This window comes from Rutidosis leptorrhynchoides, chromosome 10 (assembly GCF_046630445.1).
Source record: "Rutidosis leptorrhynchoides isolate AG116_Rl617_1_P2 chromosome 10, CSIRO_AGI_Rlap_v1, whole genome shotgun sequence".
Taxonomy (NCBI): Eukaryota; Viridiplantae; Streptophyta; class Magnoliopsida; order Asterales; family Asteraceae; genus Rutidosis; species Rutidosis leptorrhynchoides.
In genome coordinates, this window is record NC_092342.1 from 294,581,932 (window position 1) to 294,604,709 (window position 22,778).

Here is a 22,778-nt window from a genome sequence, read left to right on the forward strand (position 1 = left end):
TAAGGCACTAGTCCCCAAGCAAACCCAAGCCGCCACTTGCTTCCTATAAAAATATAAATGAGAGGGTAAGCTAATTGCTTAGTGAGTAAAACATTTATACACATACATATATAGTTTACCTACACGCATACCCAACACATAACCTGTATACACGTATAAGCAATCTAGCATTACCACATACAACAATCAACAACATTAGTATATAAACCACCACAATAATATACTAAATCATAACAATGCATAAACATACCAAACCATTCCCCGCTATGGCACTACCGACTTGTAGACGACCAATAACGTCGAGTCTCACTCGTATGATGTCATCGACTTGTGAATCATCATAAGGTGTCACCGACTTGTGAATCACCAAAGGGTGTCACCAACTTGTGAATCCCCCACCAATACATATGGGTCATCGACTTGTGAACGCCATGTGGTGTCACCGACTTGTGAAGTACCACTAAGTGTCACCAACTTGTGAAACACTATGAAGTGTCACCGACTTGTGAATCACTCCCCGACATATGGTGTCACTGACTTGTGAATCACCATTAGGTGTCACCGACTTGTGAATCACCTACCGAGACACTACCGACTTGTAGTTCTCATCCCATCATACCAACAAATAAGTCATCGACTTGTGACACATACCAACATAATACTCACGATGTGGCACCGAAGACCTACATCGCACCCGAGTAAATAAACTACATACATATATGTATAAATATTCCACTCACCTCGATTACTTGAAGAAGCGTAACTCGCAAAATTGAACTTCTTCCACCGACTTCACGTATATCACCTACGCAAATCATACATGCAAATAAGCTACAACTTAAGCTTATTCGACTTAAAACATCACAAGTGTAATTTCGACTATTTACACTTGACCAACTTTGACTAAGTCAAATCTCGCCCGAACTTCTCATAATCACAATCAACTTGTGATTATGTTCTAATAGCGTCTTTTAAACAAGGTTTGATCAACCAATCTCCCATTTGGACTCACGACCCGCCTAAATTGACCTAAAGTATAATTTACACCTTTTGCACTTTTAACGATACTCGAAAGTCCAAAAATAACGAGACCACTTCCCGCGTTCCTGAAATACATAAATACACCTCTTTTAGTCTTTGAACGCATTTTAATTCGACATTTACATAAAATCCCATTTTGACCTAAAATCCAGTCAAAACACTCATTTTACATATTTACACTTCAAATCACTTTCAACACAAGTTAATTGGTGATTTAAACTCCTAAACATGTTTACCAACTCACCAATTTCATCATCCAACCCTAAACCCGCTAAAATGGTTTTCCTCACCATTTACTAGTTCCAATCTTCAATTTAACACTAGTGGGGTTTTGCTCAAGATCATACAATCAAAAGCCCTAAATATAAACATGAACACAAAAACGAAATTCGGAGTTAGGACTTTCCGCTAGTATCTGCTTGTAGCTAAGAACGAGAAGAATGACTTTCCTTCACGCACCAAGAATCGAATCACAAATCTTCACCTTCAAATCTCACATTGAATCTAAGAGGGTTTTGGGATTTGAGAGAAAAGAAAGAAAGAAAAGAGAAAAGAAATGAAGAAAAAGAGATAAGTGCCTGGGATTTAGAGCCACAATCTGATCCATACGCGAAAAGACAAAAATACCCTCCACCTACCCTTTTTAAAACTGAAAATCGGATCAGACCTGCAGGTAGGTCGCGGCGCGACCCTTCACCCTCGCGGCAAGATTTTTGAGGTAAAACTTCGAACTGATTAAGTGCCCTCCTGATCTTGATTTGCTTGCATTCTCGCGGTGCGGAGGTCCCCATCGCGGCGCGGACCAACACGTACTTTGCCCAATTTTCGTTACCTTAGTCCAAGACTCGTAGCATGACTCGTACCCTTCATACTCGCTTCGTATATACACTTAAACACAACTACAATAACATGTTCGATCCTATAACTTACATACACCACGCACGCCTTCATACCATGCATACATTTCCATACATATATAACTCCATGCACATGCATATATATATATATATATATATATATATATATATATATATATATATATATATATACACACACATCTATTATCTTCGTGCACATATTTACATATATAAATATACTCGCTACGTGCACTTTACACCCGAGATAATTATTCGAAATATCCGGGTCTTACATAATATTGCTTTTATAAGGTAAATTTTAACTAGGACATGTTTACTTATCTAATCCTCTTCATGTTTGGCTTGCCCCGTTTTGCCTATTTTGCTATCTCATTAGTTGTTGAACTATTAAATATTTAGCATCACTACTAAACCTCAAATCAAATGATACTTCACGAATTCACATAAGCTTTATATCTTAAGATCAAGTTAAGCATGATTTGGTCATTGAGATTGAACTTGGGTTGAAATCACTTAAAACCCCCAACTATCAAAATCACTTAAGATAATCGACATTACTATGTTGACTAGAGGCCAATTGAAAACCAACCTAGATCAAGAACACAATCACTTGCAATTCCTAAGCTAGTTGTCTAGATCACCTAAGGTGTTGAAGCACATATTGATTCACTTATTAAATCACTAAGAGAGCTACGCAACATATGTAATCAAAATCAAGCCTAAAACAAACTCATAGCAATGGATCATTAGCTAACTCAACAACACATGATCATGTAATTCATTCAAACAACAAAAATCAATTGATTTAGGGCGAACACTAGCATTAGAGATTCATAGATAAGCAAACACAAGAGATTTAGCCAATCATAGCTAAAATTAAACTAATAATAAGCATAGAAATGTAAATCATCATCTTCAAGTTAATACAAGTGATCAATGCAAAATATGAAAAGTAAAGTGAAGATTACAACCTAAAATGTAAAGAGGATGAAGATCTAAGCTAAACAATGATGAATCTTGAGCTAGCTTCCTTGAATCCACCCTTAAACACCAATGGATGATGAAATTAGGGTTTTGTATGTGAAAATTCGGACCTTAAGCAGCTTCTCTATAAAGATGCATATGAAAAATGACCTAATCTCGTTCCTTTATAGTACTGAAAATCTGGGCTGAAACAGCGACAGGAGCGCCGCTTTTGGACAGGAGCGACGCTTTTGGCTTTAATGAGGAGCAGCGCTTTTGATCAGGAACGCCGCTTTTAGCTCTAAACAGGGACGACGCTTTTGTTGAGGAGCGACGCTTTTGGCTGAAAAGGAGCGACGCTTTTCACTATAGATAACGACGCTTTTGCTCACTGGAGGAAAATGGAGCTGAAATGTGCATGAGAACGTCGTTTTTTCAGTTGGTGCGACGCTTTTGGCTCACAGGAGTGGCGCTTTTGATGCTGATTCTGCACTTTTCCATTTTCTTAGCCAATTTTGCCCAAGATTTGGTCAATTTTACACCAAATCAACTCCTTAGCCCTTAATTTATCATTTCGCTCAATAGCACACAAAATATGCTCCAAGATAGTCATAAACCGAGCAAAGTGAGGTCGATATCGCGAAATAAAACATATATAAATGGAGCGATATCAAACCCCCTACATTTGAATCTTTGCTTGTCCTCAAGAAAACAATCGATGAAACAAGCTTTGGAGATAGAGAACAATTAAGTGAACAATTCCAAAGCGCAAGAAGGTTAAGCTCAAAATGATACCTTTCATGAATATGCACTAGATGGCTATAGTGTTCTCCAAAAACTTGCACTTGCTAGGACCAAGCACAATCATCCTCTTCTTCTATTAACACAAGCTTAACTCAAGCTCCAAATAATATCTTCAAATCTTCAATCCTCAAAAACTAACATAAACATAATTCAAGCCTAAGTCTACCCGAACCAATCATGCCCCCTGTCAAAGTCAACTTCATCTACGAGAAGGTCATTAAACACCAATCACAAAGTATCAAATCATTACAAAATCGAACTTGACTTCCTTGACCTTGACCAAATATGTAGGATTCACGGGATAGCCATAAACTCATCAAACAAATCGATCATATCAAATATAAGCCTACTCGAACAAACTCAAAGTGTACCCAAAATATGTAAAATGCACCCCGAAATGAATAAGGGCCATGAAAATCTTACACATCACCACTAATCATGAAATGCATCGTGTAAAGAATAAGCTTCCAAAAAGAATGCTCACCTCATCAACCCACAATGGCTATCCCTCTTCCACCTCCATGCCCTCAAAACACCTATTTTTTGTCAATTCCAAGAATGATCGTCAATTCCAAATATATGTCGTCAATTCCAATTGATAATCGTCAATTCCAAGAATATGGTTAAGGTGGGTGTGCCAAAGGTAAGGGACTGGGTACCCCACCTTTATTTGGTTACCCGGGCACAGGGTAACCGGCACTCATCAAGCTTTCTTTTACAACTCTATGGTTTCTCTCATAGTAGGGCGAAAGCATTGACGGAGGTTCGTAGAATTAGGGCCCCACGTGGCTAAATAAGAGAGTCTGCCAATTCCAAATTTTTGAAGCACTAGGAAGACTTTAACTTCCTTTCAAATAATCGAGCTTAACTTGGGAGACTTTACTCCCAAGCTTGGAACAAACATAACTTGGAAGACTTTACTTCCAAGTTTGGAAGACTTAACTTTCAAATTAAGATGGTGCTTATCTACTTCCCACATAACAAGATTTTATGCTTATTTTAAGAAAAGGTAGGAAGTAGTTACTACCTTTATGTTAATTGCATGCGCAACGGTGCCATAGCTTTTGGCTATGGGTTGTGTTGTCTAGCAACACTAGCACGAAACCATTGCTCCTAAAAAGGATAGCACTTTGTGAAGCTCAAGGCTCCTCTTCCCACGACACTTAGCATAGCTAAATGTAAAATGATGTAGATTAGGATGTCTCCTACATCAAGTGAATTAACCATTCAAGTTTATTTTTGAAACATAAGAGGGTGGACTTTAACCACCGAACTTTTTGAAACTGGGAAGACTTTACTTCCTTAAGTTTTGAAAAACTTGGAAAAGACTTTACTTTTCCCCCAAAAACTTTGAAAATTTTTACAAGCCTTAACCATTCTAGGTGTTTATGATATGAATTAGTGTAATGGTTAAAAACTTGCTCCAAAATTTGTTCGACATTGCGAGCTTTGAACTTTATAATGCATGTGATATGTTTACTCGAAATAGCTTCAAAATGGCCCGAAATTTTAACTCTCCCCTACATTTAGCGTATGCAATGCCCTCATTGCATTAAAGCGGTAGAATAAGTGAAAATGAGGGACATTTTGAAATAGAAAAGATGAGAGGGAAGAAAGTAAAAACCATTGAAGATCAAATGATCTCGAGAAACTTAATCACCAAGGGAATGCAAGTCAATGAGCTTGACGCCTGAACTTAATGCCAGGTTTGGATCAATCATCAATAAGGTGTATCCTTTCACTAAGAACCACAACAAGCAAGAACATACAAACAAACACAAGAATATCCAACACACGCCCATGTCAAACTATTACAATCATAAAGATGTTCATGTGTGAGAGTAGAAATATAAGTCTACTACCTCACACCGAATCGACCATTTAAAGTTTCACACACACAAGTACCAAATTTAGTTAAGTTACATGCCAATTCAAAAGATAAATTGAAAACATGATGAAAATTTATTACCAAATTCCCGTTGAGTGTCGGCTTGACATCTACATGCCCCTCCAAATGCACTCATGATAGCCCAACCGTTCCATGGGTACCTCCTCTGATTCATTGAAATTCACCTTTAAGAACTTTGCGATGCGGGTCACGTAATGACCACCAACACTTGGGAATCTCGACTTCTCACCACTTGCGTCGAATAGATAACTTGAGATAAGGTTGGGAATGTGAATGTGCTTCTTCTTGTGGATAGCATGAATCAACCAAATATCAAACATTGTCATCTTATCAACATTCACCATTCGGTGGAAGACCGAGTGAGCGATGAACCTTTGGATGCACCTAAGTATGGGGCTTTTTAGCGCACTTGGGACTAGATTATCGGGGGTTGGTTTGACATGACTAATTTCACTCCATGCTTTCTTGGGATCAAACTCATTTGGGTTGTAGGTTTCACATTTTTCTAAGTATGCAAAGGTTAAATCTGGATCAAAATCTGTGTAGAGACCTATGCATGCTATGAACTGGGCCATGCTCATTTGCCATTCTGCACCCCCTAGCCTGAACCTGAGGTAGTTGCAGATCCATGGAGAGGCGACCTTGAAATCAACCTTAAGAGTTGCAAAGAACTCACGGGTTAGCAATCAACAAACACTCTCCTTCATGTAAAGGAGTATCTCCTATGGGCGCATAACCTTATCATCCTGCTCAACCGTGAATGTTTCCCGAATTTGATGTCCTAACCCCGCCAATTCGATCTCAGTCCAATAGATGTACCTTGTTGGGCACACTGGCATGTGAATCCTACTAATCACTTGATCTTGAGTTGTTTCATTAAAATCACTTGCAACCACTCATGAACATCGGTGGATGTAAAACTTACCTCTCTTTTAGAAGTAGTTCCCTGTAATAGACTTAACAAATAATACGTGCCAAAAATGTTTTCATGACATTAGCAACCATCAAATATATCGCATACAAACAATGGTGGGGGAATGTGCCCCCTACATTTAAATTCAGGATAAGGCTTCACTACATTCAATCATAAGTAACATGGCCTAATTGCAAAAAGTTAACTCTAGTCAAAGTCAAAAGTCAAATCAAGCTTAAAACTAGGAACATGCATTTTAGTATAGCAATTATCCAAATCAAAAAGTATAATAATTAACAAGTAAGGTTCAATTGCAATCACACCCTAATTGGTCAAACTTAGTCAAAAGTCAAAGAATTAAGAATCCTAAATTCAAGTTAATCGCATACAAGTATGAAAGTTAGTTTCTTTTGGATCAAGACATAACATAGAAGCATAATAATGACCAATTGCATCTTTACATTCTCAGTTAAATATCATCTTTGAATAACCCCCAAATTGGGAAGAACCCTAAAAATTTAAAGTGTAAATTTTCAAAATCAAGCATGCAAATCATGTTAGGAATCATGATAATAACAAGGATTCATCACCAATTTAGCATAAACATCATCAATTTCTTATAGATCTAGAAATGAAAAGAAACAAGAACATAGCAAGAATCATGAAATTAATTGAAGAAAAGTGATGATGAAGCATGAATCTTACTTTACTCATGTTAGATGATGATTAAAATGCAAGAAATCTTCACAAAAGATGTTAATTTGGTGCAGGGGGCCAAAGTAGCTGACCCTTGGTCGCAATATGAGAGAATAAATGAAGTGGGTGGAGAAAATGAAGTGTTTGAGTCGTATTTAAATCTTGACAACCCAGGTACAAGAGCGCCGCACCTGAAGTAGGAGCGCCGTTCCTGCAGCACCAAAAGCGCCGCTTTTCAATTCAAAGCGTCGCTTTTGAGAAAACAAAAGCGCCGCTTTTCTAAAGAAAAGCGTCGTTCTTGGCTACTGTCCATTTTTGGTCTAAAATCATAGGTTAAATCATCGCTATTGAAGTAGAAGCATCGCTCTTAGAAGACCAGAAGCACCGCTCCTAGGACAAAAGTGCCGGTTTGTACTTGAGCAGTTTTGCAGTTTCAAAATTCATTTCAACTCATTCCAAAGCTATTTTTGACGTTTTCCGGTTTACCCAAATGCATGAAATGCAACTATATGCAAATGCAACCGATAAAAACATAATATCATACAAGGCTATATGAGATGCAATCCTAAATGCACAAATATACACAAGCGTGATTGTTTTGATCACGGGTCTATCACTTGACCCGTTTTAGCGCAAAGGTATCATTTCGGGTAGAGCTTGATGTCATTAAGCTCAATAGCATTGATGTCATCTATATAAACCTTCAATCTATGACCATTAACCTTGAAAGTGTTCCCATTCCCATATAACTCCACGTAATCCGTAGGATAAGATTTCTTAACAATGTACCGGGTGAGAACTTAAAGTGGGAGTTGTAAACTAAGACCTTATCATTGGGAATAAATTCTTTGGGACCTTTGAGTTGGACATCGTGACAACTCTTAGTTTTCTCTTTGTATACTAAAGAGTTATCATATGCCTCTAACCTAAGCTCCTCTAATTCATGCAATTGTGTCACCTGTTTTTCCTTAGCTCTTTCTAGGTCTAGGTTTATCTCCTTAATTGCCCAAAATGCCCTGTGTTCAACCTCAACCGGAATATGACATGCCTTCCCATACACTAGACGAAAAGGTGTAGTTCCCATGGGTGTCTTGTAAGCGGTTCTAAATGCCCACAATGCTTCATCTAGTTTGGTTGACCAAATCTTAGGGTTATTACTAACCGTCTTCTCCAAAATCCTTTTTAAGGCCCGATTAGTATTCTCAACTTGACCGCTAGCTTGGGGATGGTAAGGGTCAAAAAACGATGGTTTACACCATATTTTCCATGACTCTCTCCATTGTAGAGACCCGTCCTAATCCATCCGGACGAAGTCCATATCGATTACAAACGATTCACAGCAGTTGATTACATCGCGAGGTAATTGACCTCTATATGATAAATTTTACAAACATTGCATTCGTTTTTAAAAGACAAACTTTCGTTACATCGACAGTTGACAGGCATGTAAAGCATTTCATAATATATCCAAATATAATTGACTTAATAATAATCTTGATGAACTCAATGACTCGAATGCAACATCTTTTGAAATATGTCATGAATGACTCCAAGTAATATCTCTAATATGAGCAAATGCACAGCGGAAGATTTCTTTCGTACCTGAGAATAAACATGCTTTAAAGTGTCAACCAAAAGGTTGGTGAGTTCATTAGTTTATCATAAAGAATCATTTCATAATTTTAATAGACCACAAGATTTCATACTTCCATTTCTCATAATCATACGTCCCATGCATAGAGACAAAAATATCATTCATATGGATTGAACACCTGGTAACCGACATTCACAATATGCATATAAGAATATCCCCATCATTCTGGGATCCTCCTTAAGACATGATATAAATTTCGAAGTACTAAAGCATCCGGTACTTTGGATGGGGCTTGTTGGGCCCGATAGATCTATCTTTAGAGTTCGCGTCAATTAGGGTGTCTGTTCCCTAATTCTTAGATTACCAGACTTAATAAAAAGGGGCATATTCAGTTTCGATCATTCAACCATAGAACGTAATTTCGATTACTTGTGTCTATTTCGTAAAACAGTTATAAAAGTTGCGCATGTATTCTCAGCCCAAAAATATAAAGGGTAAAAAGGTAAATGAAACTCACAATACTCTATTTTGTAGTAAAAATACATATGACGACATTGAACAATGCAGGGTTGGCCTCGGATTCACGAACCTATATCAAGTATTAACACATTATAGTATAAATCAATTAAGTTTATATATTTGTTATGTATTAATTATTCTTATAATATATTATGATACTTATTTGATATTTAATTAATGTTATATCAATAATATTAGTTGAAACATAATTTTATGTAATATTAGTATATTTTATGTAATAATATATTTACATATATATCTTTTGTTTTGTAAAATTAATAATTGTAGAAATACCTAAGGATAATAATAATAATATTAATAATAATAATAATTTTTAAAAGTATAAAACTACCTTAGGAGTCAGTTTTTAAAAAATTGCACCAAGCCGGGCTCGAACCCGAGACCTCTCGTTCACTCATCAACACCCTTAACCATTCCTCCATTTCAGTTTTTCTGATTTATAATACAAACCCAAATACTTATCTATTACATGTTTCAACCCACTTCATCTTCTTCACCAAAATCTAAACAATCAAACAACTTCATTCTTAATAGTCAATCATCAAAATGGTTTTAGGACTTCTAAACAAACATGAAACAAAAAATAAAAATGTGTTCATGATATAAAAAAAATGAGAAAAAAAAAACAACAAAATCCTACTGCTTGCTAGTAGCCAAGAAAAAAAAATTTTGTTTTCAATTTTGAGTTCGTTTTGGACAATCTTTACAACATGAAACATGTTTCAAATCATTCCTAAAAACTATTGAAATCGTCAATTAAACTTAAAACATCAAAACAAGCTCTAATTTCTCCAAGAACAAAACAGTTGACTTTTGACAATTTAACTTTGACTCGCAAATTCGAATTCTTTATCAAGAATTGGAACTTGAGATTTTGCAGGAAGTTTAAGTAAATGATTCCTAACAACTCTACATTTTTAGTTTTTGAAATTTGTTTCGAATTCACGTTAGTGTATATCACTGTGAAGAACTCACGAACTCAAAAATTGATTTTTAAATTAAGAGTGTTATAGGTTATGATTACAACATGAATTGTGTTGTAAATCATTCCTATAATCTTTATGGATCATCGAATTAACTGGAGATATCAAAACAAACTCGAATTTGATTCAAGAACACTTAGTTGACTTTGAAAACCAAAACTTTGACTCTCAAATTAGAAATTAATAGAAAGAATTGAGGATTGAAAACTTACAGATAGTTTAGATAGACGATTCCTAACATGACTGCATTATTACATTTTGAAAATTTGTTCTAAATCAAAATATGGTGAAAAAGATGAATGTACCGAGTGTCGAGCTTATTTTCTGGGTTTTCTTTGTTTTCAACTCAAATTGCAGTTTGTAACTTATATAGAGTGATTAGGTACATGATTTAACAGTTAAATTGATTTCCAATTGATTTGTGAAGTAGACTTGTAACAAACTGGAGACATGAAGTACGTAAATTATTTTCATGTGAAGAAAAAGAAAAAAAATTGATAGTTACTTCTAACATAATGGGATTCCCTATTTTTATTTTTAATAAATATTAATAGTAAATACCCTAATAATATTAATAATAATTCTAATAAAATAACTAAATAATATCATAAAAAAGATAATAAATAAAAATAAGAATTCGTTTAAATCATAAATAAATTTTAATCTTAATTATCTTGTACATTATTTTACATTTTCAATTCAAATGATTATTTTGTATTTTATTAATACAACTTAATATGCACTCTTATATTTATACATGTATATATATTTACATATTTATTTACACATAATTGTTCGTGAATCATCGAAAATAGTCACAGGTTAAATGAATCTATATAAATAGTTCAAACATTTCGAGACTCAACATTACAGGCTTTGCTTATTGTGTTGGAACATATAAAGATTAAGTTTTAATTTGGTCGGAAATTTCCGGGTCGTCACAGTACCTACCCGTTAAAGAAATTTCGTCCCGAAATTTGAGTGGAATGGTCATGGCTGACAATAAGTATGTTTTCATGACGTATCCGAGCTAGAAATTAGAGTTTTATCATCAGTGAGTAATATAGGTAAAAAATAAATTTGATTACGCGAAGAGTATAATCGAAGCTATCGCAAGAGAGGGAACTGCTGACGTAGTTATGATTGATTTCCGGAATTCATGGGATTTAAAGAAAATCTTCGTAATAAGATTTGGTTCTTCGGCGATATAGGAAATCACATCTTCTTTGATTAAATGCAATAATCTGTTTCGATTGCTCTGTCGGATATTTTACTATAAATCCAATCCCTTCGTTTCCTTATTTTCACAGCTCACACCTTCCATTCTTTCTCCCCTGATTCATATTTTTAAAGCATTCATTAATATGCTCCATCCAGTTCTGATACTTGATATACTCTTAACTTTCATATCTGTCATTCTTCTCTTTCATCTACCACCGGAGGATTATATTTACTTCTACTATTATCTTGGGGTTATAGTGTTTTTAATTTTCCCGTGCCTTTACGTGGCAATACGTATTGATATGCACGGTTTGTAATTTATGTGTTGTTGTCGAGCTTTATATTTTCTTTATATTCAAGAGTTCCATACTTTCATCTCCTCTTCCCGACTTCAAGTCAAGCGAATAATGGTCCGGAATTCGTAGATATGGATTTTGAAATGAACATAGTTAATGTTCTAGAAGGAAATCGTAATGGCACGATCTTGATTTTTCAAATTACTAGAATATCTGAAAAGATAGAACTATTAAGAATATATGTTCTTGATATACTTGGAGATTGGGTAGAATGTAAGAGTCGTGTAACATGGCACATGATGACGTTATGATCTGTGAATCATCACGTTCCATTAGAAACTCAGCATGACTTACTGTAATATAATCACGTTGATCAAGTGTCATTATATTATACTAACTCATGCATCAGTTCCCAACATTACTTCAATAACATTCATATTTCAAGCTCGAAAGTTTACAGAATATAGAAACTAACAGTTTCTATATGATGTAACACTGATAGCACGAAGAGATTAATGATTTCAGATAAGAATTGTTATGAAAATATTCTCGGAAATATCAAAGATATTTATGATGATATTTTCAGAATTTCTGAGATCGAATGTTGATGAAGAAAATCCTTTCGCAAGGATTTAGAATAAATAAGGAGCAAGATATTCACTAAAGACTTCATCAGAAACAGAATCATCAGGGTTCTTTATGTACAAGTTTAGTCCTTGTGATTTGCTCAGAGTCTCCTTCATGGTTTGCTCAATTCGTTTTTCAGTACCAAACTTCCTTTTGAGCTTTTCCAACGTATCTTTTTTTTTTATCAAACTTTTGACTGTTAAAATCATCCATAGTTTTTGTTGCTTCATTCAACTTTTCAAAATTTAGAGCATTAATTCACAGACTGGGTGCTTTTCTGAATTTCAGAATTGAAGATCATAGTTTTAAGAGATAAATGTTATATGGATACATATAACTGTTGATGTGGAAACGTTGCGAGACTCAAAATACAAATTTGCTGATTCCCGGTAATTGGTATGGCAGTTCTCGTTACAAGATGCGGATGAGTATATGATAGGGTTTCAATGAATAAATATAATGATTTGTCAGAGAGATTTAAGCCAAAAAAAACAACAAGGCTGCTGGTACGTCTTCTGGTAATATGGTGGAATATAAAAGAATTCTCCGTTATAAAAAGGGTAATTGTATATATCAGGATTATAGTAAGGCTACTTCGAATGAAAAGTCGAAGTTGACTTGCTGGAGCTGTGACAAAATTGGCTACTTTGAAAAGGGATCGCAAAGTTATTTTTGCTAATAAATGCCAAAGGATCTGATGCGGCTACGTGTTAAACTTTTACTCAGTTGCCGAGAGTTTCTCAGGTGCATAACTATATGCATAAACCTTTTCTTCCGTAGATGAAGTGCGGTAGATTCATCCTATCGATTGAGGTGTTTTCAAGAATCATGAAAGATTTGAACGCAGATTGTAATCGTCAAGATACAGATGAGGTTTAAGATGAGATCAAGTGGCAAACTTGAAGATATGTTTAGTTTCATATGTTATAATCAATATTTTAATTCATCTTAATTATCCAATGTCGACAGTCCATATTTGATAGTCCACAATTAACAGTCCGATAATACATATATAGCTTAATATATAATATCCGAATTAATTAATACGTATCGGGACCCGTGTACATGTCTCAGACTCGATCACAACTCAAAGTATATATATTATTATAGAATCAACCTCAACCCTGTATAGAGAACTCGATCATTACTGCATATAGAGTGTCTATGGTGATTCCAAATAATATATATAGATGCATCGATATGATATGTCAAAACCTTGTATACGTGTCCCGATATTTAAAGTGCATAAAATAAATAACAGGAATTAAATAACGATAACTAAAATGCGTAAAGTAAATAACAGAAATTAGATGACAATAAATAAAATTGCGGGAATGTAAATTGCGGTAATTAAATTGCAATAAATAAAATGCGATAAATAGAATGTAATCAGTTAGCTAGGAACAGTTAGCTGGAACAGTTAGCATGGTTTCTTTACAAAATTCCATATTATTAATTAGTCTGTTTCTAATCAATTTTTATTGTGTCCATTATTTCTTCATTATGCCACTTGTTGGATTCTGGTAAGTAAAAATCCAAATATGAAATTGAATTTGAATGAAAATGGTTATTCTGTGGTGAACGGATTCATATATCGATAGATGTAGGTAGGATGGTAATCGACCGTTGAATCAGATTCGAAGACTGTACAATGTAACTTATTAAAATTAATGTGAAATCTTAAATATTTCTCGGGTATTACCTACCCGTTAAAATATTTTTACCATTAACAGTTTGTACGAAAGAATTTTTAATCACAATCTTTATGAAAATATATTTACATATATATTTTCTTCAGATGTAATTATAGATTTAATGAGTCAATGCGATATTAAACTCATCAGATTTACGATTAGAACTATGATACATAATCTCTAAAACATTAGAGTTTACATAATCGTCATGTCGAATGAAGATAAATGATGTAGAATGATTTGTGGAACGATAATTATACTCGAGGTACAGAATGAGATGTTGAGGCATGGATTGTTGAAACTTGGGTTGTTGGTGGTACTAGTGCCATTGGTGCTAAGGCTGGTGATGTTACTGGTGTTGGTGATACTGTTGATGATTGCAAATTGTATACCGTGCTCTCTAAAGTTAATACTCGAGCTCGGAGTTCTCTAACTTCTTCTACTAACCCGAGTTATTTATCAATGTGAGGTAGAGGTCGGATATCTTCTCTAGTTCCATTAATGGTAGTTTCAAGACAAAAAATTCTTGCAAATAGGGTATAAACGGTATTGCGAATGGGTTCGCTGGTGAGCGGGTCAAGTACTCCAAGGTTAGGTGGTAGATTTGATTCATGATATGGAGTACCTTCGTCCTTTCTCCATAGGGTGAGTATGTCGCGAACCCATCCCCATTTTCTCCAGTAATCACGGTAGTTGATTGGTTGGTGTGCTCCTGTCACGCTGTCTTCGGAGTCAGAGGAACTTGGTCGATTCGTAGAGGCCATCTTAAACGATCTCAGGAAAGATTTTTGGTATGAAGAGTTTAGTGGCATCAATTGATAGTTAGATGGTATTCTCAATGCATAATTTGCATAGATATATATAGTACCAGGATCCCTTAAATTAAGGAGAAATTTATGAGAGATATCAGGCAAGGTCTACAGTAACAGATACACTAAGATATGAATTGTCAGATACGCTAAGATATGAATTTTGTCTATACACTATTCATGCAGTCAATGCAGTAAAATGTATCTAGACTAAGAATAATGAGTAGGTAATTTCCTAAGGATGATAAGCAGATGTTTTCCGATAAAAATGATAAGCAAAACTTTTGACATGCAGACACGGTCGAAGTCCAGACTCACTAATGCATCCTAACGACTATCAGTTAGGCACGCTAATGCAAGACCTGGTTCGCTAAGACCACCGCTCTGATACCAACTGTAGAGACCCGTCCTAATCCATCCGGACGAAGTCCATATCGATTACAAACGATCCACAACAGTTGATTACATCGCGAGGTAATTGACCTCTATATGATAAATTTTACAAACATTGCATTCGTTTTTAAAAGACAAACTTTCGTTACATCGACAGTTGACAGGCATGTAAAGCATTTCATAATATATCCAAATATAATTGACTTAATAATAATCTTGATGAACTCAATGACTCGAATGCAACATCTTTTGAAATATGTCATGAATGACTCCAAGTAATATCTCTAATATGAGCAAATGCACAGCGGAAGATTTCTTTCGTACCTGAGAATAAACATGCTTTAAAGTGTCAACCAAAAGGTTGGTGAGTTCATTAGTTTATCATAAAGAATCATTTCATAATTTTAATAGACCACAAGATTTCATACTTCCATTTCTCATAATCATACGTCCCATGCATAGAGACAAAAATATCATTCATATGGATTGAACACCTGGTAACCGACATTCACAATATGCATATAAGAATATCCCCATCATTCTGGGATCCTCCTTCGGACATGATATAAATTTCGAAGTACTAAAGCATCCGATACTTTGGATGGGGCTTGTTGGGCCCGATAGATCTATCTTTAGAGTTCGCGTCAATTAGGGTGTCCGTTCCCTAATTCTTAGATTACCAGACTTAATAAAAAGGGGCATATTCAGTTTCGATCATTCAACCATAGAACGTAATTTCGATTACTTGTGTCTATTTCGTAAAACAGTTATAAAAGTTGCGCATGTATTCTCAGCCCAAAAATATAAAGGGTAAAAAGGTAAATGAAACTCACAATACTCTATTTTGTAGTAAAAATACATATGACGACATTGAACAATGCAGGGTTGGCCTCGGATTCACGAACCTATATCAAGTATTAACACATTATAGTATAAATCAATTAAGTTTATATATTTGTTATGTATTAATTATTCTTATAATATATTATGATACTTATTTGATATTTAATTAATGTTATATCAATAATATTAGTTGAAACATAATTTTTAAAAGTATAAAACTACCTTAGGAGTCAGTTTTAAAAAAATTGCACCAAGCCGGGCTCGAACCCGAGACCTCTCGTTCACTCATTAACACCCTTAACCATTCCTCCATTTCAGTTTTTCTGATTTATAATACAAACCCAAATACTTATCTATTACATGTTTCAACCCACTTCATCTTCTTCACCAAAATCTAAACAATCAAACAACTTCATTCTTAATAGTCAATCATCAAAATGGTTTTAGGACTTCTAAACAAACATGAAACAAAAAATAAAAATGTGTTCACGATATAAAAAAATGAGAAAAAAAAACAAAAAAATCCTACTGCTTGCTAGTAGCCAAGAAAAAAAAAATTTGTTTTCAATTTTGAGTTCGTTTTAGACAATCTTTACAACATGAAACATGTTTCAAATCATTCCTAAAAACTATTGAAATCGTCAATTGAACTTAAAACATCAAAATAAGCTCTAATTTCTCCAAGAACAAAACAGCTGACTTTTGACAATTTAACTTTGACTCGCAAATTCGAATTCGTTATCAAGAATTGGAACTTGAGATTTTGCAGGAAGTTTAAGTAAATGATTCCTAACAACTCTACATTTTTAGTTTTTGAAATTTGTTTCGAATTCACGTTAGTGTATATCACTGTGAAGAACTCAAGAACTCAAAAATTGATTTTTAAATTAAGAGTGTTATAGGTTATGATTACAACATGAACTGTGTTGTAAATCATTCCTATAATCTTTATGGATCATCGAATTAACTGGAGATATCAAAACAAACTCGAATTTGATTCAAGAACACTTAGTTGACTTTGAAAACCAAAACTTTGACTCTCAAATTAGAAATTAATAGAAAGAATTGAGGATTGAAAACTTACAGTTAGTTTAGATAGATGATTCCTAACATGACTGCATTATTACATTTTGAAAATTTGTTCTAAATCAAAATATGGTGAAAAAGATGAATGTACCGAGTGTCGAGCTTATTTTCTGGGTTTTCTTTTTTTTCAACTCAAATTGCAGTTTGTAACTTATATAGAGTGATTAGGTACATGATTTAACAGTTAAATTGATTTCCAATTGATTTGTGAAGTAGACTTGTAACAAACTGGAGACATGAAGTACGTAAATTATTTTCATGTGAAGAAAAAGAAAAAAAATTGATAGTTACTTCTAACATAATGGAATTCTCTATTTTTATTTTTAATAAATATTAATAGTAAATACCCTAATAATATTAATAATAATTCTAATAAAATAACTAAATAATATCATAAAAATGATAATAAATAAAAATAAGAATTCGTTTAAATCATAAATAAATTTTAATCTTAATTATCTTGTACATTATTTTACATTTTCAATTCAAATGATTATTTTGTATTTTATTAATACAACTTAATATGCACTCTTATATTTATACATGTATATATATTTACATATTTATTTATACACAATTGTTCGTGAATCGTCGAAAATAGACACAGGTTAAATGAATCTATATAAATAGTTCAAACATTTCGAGACTCAACATTACAGACTTTGCTTATTGTGTTGGAACATATAAAGATTAAGTTTTAATTTGGTCGAAAATTTCCGGGTCGTCACATCCATAAGACTATTGAAATGTCCCGTTCTTATTGATTAAAAACGTTCCATATTAATTGATTTCGTTGCGAGGTTTTGACCTCTGTATGAGACGTTTTTCAAAGATTTCATTCATTTTAAAACAAACCATAACCTTTATTTCATCAATAAAGGTTTAAAAAGCTTTACGTAGATTATCAAATAATGATAATCTAAAATATCCTGTTTACACACGATCATTACATAATGTTTACAATACAAATATGTTACAACAAAATAAGTTTCTTGAATGCAGTTTTTACACAATATCATACAAGCATGGACTCCAAATCTCGTCCTTATTTAAGTATGCGACAGCGGAAGCTCTTAATAATCACCTGAGAATAAACATGCTTAAAATGTCAACAAAAATGTTGGTGAGCTATAGGTTTAACCTATATATTATCAAATCATAATAATAGACCACAAGATTTCATATTTCAATATACATCCCATACATAGAGATAAAAATTATTCATATGGTGAACACCTGGTAATCGACATTAACAAGATGCATATACAAGAATATCCCCATCATTCCGGGACACCCTTCGGATATGATATAAATTTCGAAGTACTAAAGCATCCAGTACTTTGGATGGGGTTTGTTAGACCCAATAGATCTATCTTTAGGATTCGCGTCAATTAGGGTGTCTGTTCCCTAATTCTTAGATTACCAGACTTAATAAAAAGGGGCATATTCGATTTCGATAATTCAACCATAGAATGTAGTTTCACGCACTTGTGTCTATTTTGTAAATCATTTATAAAACCTGCATGTATTCTCATCCCAAAATATTAGATTTTAAAAGTGGGACTATAACTCACTTTCACAGATTTTTACTTCGTCGGGAAGTAAGACTTGGCCACTGGTTGATTCACGAACCTATAACAATATATACATATATATCAAAGTATGTTCAAAATATATTTACAACACTTTTAATATATTTTGATGTTTTACGTTTATTAAGTCGGCTGTCCTCGTTAGTAACCTACAACTAGTTGTCCACAGTTAGATGTACAGAAATAAATCGATAAATATTATCTTGAATCAATCCACGACACAGTGTATACGTATCTCAGTATTGATCACAACTCAAACTATATATATTTTGGAATCAACCTCAACCCTGTATAGCTAACTCCAACATTCACATATAGGGTGTCTATGGTTGTTCCGAAATATATATAGATGTGTCGACATGATAGGTCGAAACATTGTATACGTGTCTATGGTATCTCAAGATTACATAATATACAATACAAGTTGATTAAGTTATGGTTGGAATAGATTTGTTACCAATTTTCACGTAGCTAAAATGAGAAAAAGTATCCAATCTTGTTTTACCCATAACTTCTTCATTTTAAATCCGTTTTGAGTGAATAAAATTGCTATGGTTTCATATTGAACTATATTTTATGAATCTAAACAGAAAAAGTATAGGTTTATAGTCGGAAAAATAAGTTACAAGTCGTTTTTATAAAGGTAGTCATTTCAGTCGAAAGAACGACGTCTAGATGACCATTTTAGAAAACATACTTCCACTTTGAGTTTAACCATATTTTTTGGATATAGTTTCATGTCCATAATAAAAATCATTTTCCCAGAATAACAACTTTTAAATCAAAGTTTATCATAGTTTTTAATTAACTAACCCAAAACAGCCCGCGGTGTTACTACGACGGCGTAAATCCGGTTTTATGGTGTTTTTCGTGTTTCCAGGTTTTAAATCATTAAGTTAGCATATCATATAGATATAGAACATGTGTTTAGTTGATTTTAAAAGTCAAGTTAGAAGGATTAACTTTTATTTGTGAACAAGTTTAGAATTAACTAAACTATGTTCTAGTGATTACAAGTTTAAACCTTCGAATAAGATAGCTTTATATGTATGAATCGAATGATGTTATGAACATCATTACTACCTCAAGTTCCTTGGATAAACCTACTGTAAATGTTGTTTTGAAACCTTTAGGTTAACGATCTTGTTGAATGTTGTTAACCCATTGTTTATTATAACAAATGAGATGTTAAATTGTTATATTATCATGATATTATGATATATAATATATCTTAGTATGATATATATACAGTTAAATGTCGTTACAACGATAATTGTTACATATATGTCTCGTTTCGAAATCATTAAGTTAGTAGTCTTATTTTTACATATGTATTTCATTGTTAATACACTTAATAATATATTTACTTATCATTTAACATAATTAACCAAGTGTATCAATATCTTAATATGATTCATATGTACCTAGTAAGATGTTGTTATAACGATAATCGTTATATATATCGTTTTCGAGTTTCTTAAATTAATAGTCTCATTTTTATGTATATAACTCATTGTTAAAATACCTAATGAGATACATACTTATAATAAAATCATGTTAACTATATATATAACTATATATATGTCATCGTATAGTTTTTACAAGTTTTAACGTTCGTGAATCACCGGTCAACTTGGGTGGTCAATTGTCTATATGAAACCTATTTCAATTAATCAAGTCTTAACAAGTTTGATTGATTAACATGTTGGAAACACTTAATCATGTAAATAACAATTTCATTTAATATATATATATAAACATGGAAAAGTTCGGGTCACTACAGTACCTACCCGTTAAATAAATTTCGTCCCGAAATTTTAAGCAGTTGGAGGTGTTGACGTATCTTCTGGAAATAAATGCGGGTATTTCTTCTTCATCTGATCTTCACGCTCCCAGGTGAACTCTGGTCCTCTACGAGTATTCCATCGAACCTTAACAATCGGTATCTTGTTTTGTTTAAGTCTCTTAACCTCACGATCCATTATTTCGACAGGTTCTTCAATGAATTGAAGTTTTTCATTGATTTGGATTTCGTCCAACGGAATAGTGAGATCTTCTTTAGCAAAACATTTCTTCAAATTTGAGACGTGGAAAGTGTTATGTACAGCCGCGAGTTGTTGAGGTAGCTCCAGTTGGTAAGCTACTGGTCCGACACGATCTATAATCTTGAATGGTCCAATGTACCTTGGATTTAGTTTCCCCCGTTTACCAAATCGAACAACGCCTTTCCAAGGTGAAACCTTAAGCATGACCATTTCTCCAATTTCAAACTCTATATCTTTTCTTTTACTGTCCGCGTAGCTCTTTTGTCGACTCTGGGTGGTTTTCAATCTTTGTTGAATTTGGATGATTTTCTCGGTAGTTTCTTGTATTATCTCCGGACCCGTAATCTGTCTATCCCCCACTTCACTCCAACAAATCGGAGACCTGCACTTTCTACCATAAAGTTCTTCAAACGGCGCCATCTCAATGCTTGAATGGTAACTGTTGTTGTAGGAAAATTCCGCTAACGGTAGATGTCGATCCCAACTGTTTCCGAAATCAATAACACAAGCTCGTAGCATGTCTTCAAGCATTTGTATTGTCCTTTCGCTCTGCCCATCAGTTTGTGGATGATAGGCAGTACTCATGTCTAGACGAGTTCCCAATGCTTGCTGTAATGTCTGCCAGAATCTTGAAATAAATCTGCCATCCCTATCAGAGATAATAGAGATTGGTATTCGATGTCTGGAGACGACTTCCTTTAAATACAGTCGTGCTAACTTCTCCATCTTGTCATCTTCTCTTATTGGCAGGAAGTGTGCTGATTTGGTGAGACGATCAACTATTACCCAAATAGTATCAAAACCACTTGCAGTCCTTGGCAATTTAGTGATGAAATCCATGGTAATGTTTTCCCATTTCCATTCCGGGATTTCGGGTTGTTGAAGTAGACCTGATGGTTTCTGATGCTCAGCTTTGACCTTAGAACACGTCAAACATTCTCCTACGTATTTAGCAACATCAGCTTTCATACCCGGTCACCAAAAATGTTTCTTGAGATCCTTGTACATCTTCCCCGTTCCAGGATGTATTGAGTATCTGGTTTTATGAGCTTCTCTAAGTACCATTTCTCTCATATCTCCAAATTTTGGTACCCAAATCCTTTCAGCCCTATACCGGGTTCCGTCTTCCCGAATATTAAGATGCTTCTCCGATCCTTTGGGTATTTCATCCTTTAAATTTCCCTCTTTTAAAACTCCTTGTTGCGCCTCCTTTATTTGAGTAGTAAGGTTATTATGAATCATTATATTCATAGATTTTACTCGAATGGGTTCTCTGTCCTTCCTGCTCAAGGCATCGGCTACCACATTTGCCTTCCCCGGGTGGTAACGAATCTCAAAGTCGTAATCATTCAACAATTCAATCCATCTACGCTGCCTCATATTCAGTTGTTTCTGATTAAATATGTGTTGAAGACTTTTGTGGTCGGTATATATAATACTTTTGACCCCATATAAGTAGTGCCTCTAAGTCTTTAATGCAAAAACAACCGTGCCTAATTCCAAATCATGCGTCGTATAATTTTGTTCGTGAATCTTCAATTGTCTAGACGCATAAGCAATCACCTTCGTTCGTTGCATTAATACACAACCGAGACCTTGCTTTGATGCGTCACAATAAATCACAAAATCATCATTCCCTTCAGGCAATGACAATATAGGTGCCGTAGTTAGCTTTTTCTTCAATAACTGAAACGCTTTCTCTTGTTCATCATTCCATTCAAATTTCTTCCCTTTATGCGTTAATGCAGTCAAGGGTTTTGCTATTCTGGAAAAGTCTTGGATGAACCTTCTGTAGTAACCAGCTAGCCCTAAAAACTGGCGTATGTGTTTCGAAGTTTTCGGGGTTTCCCA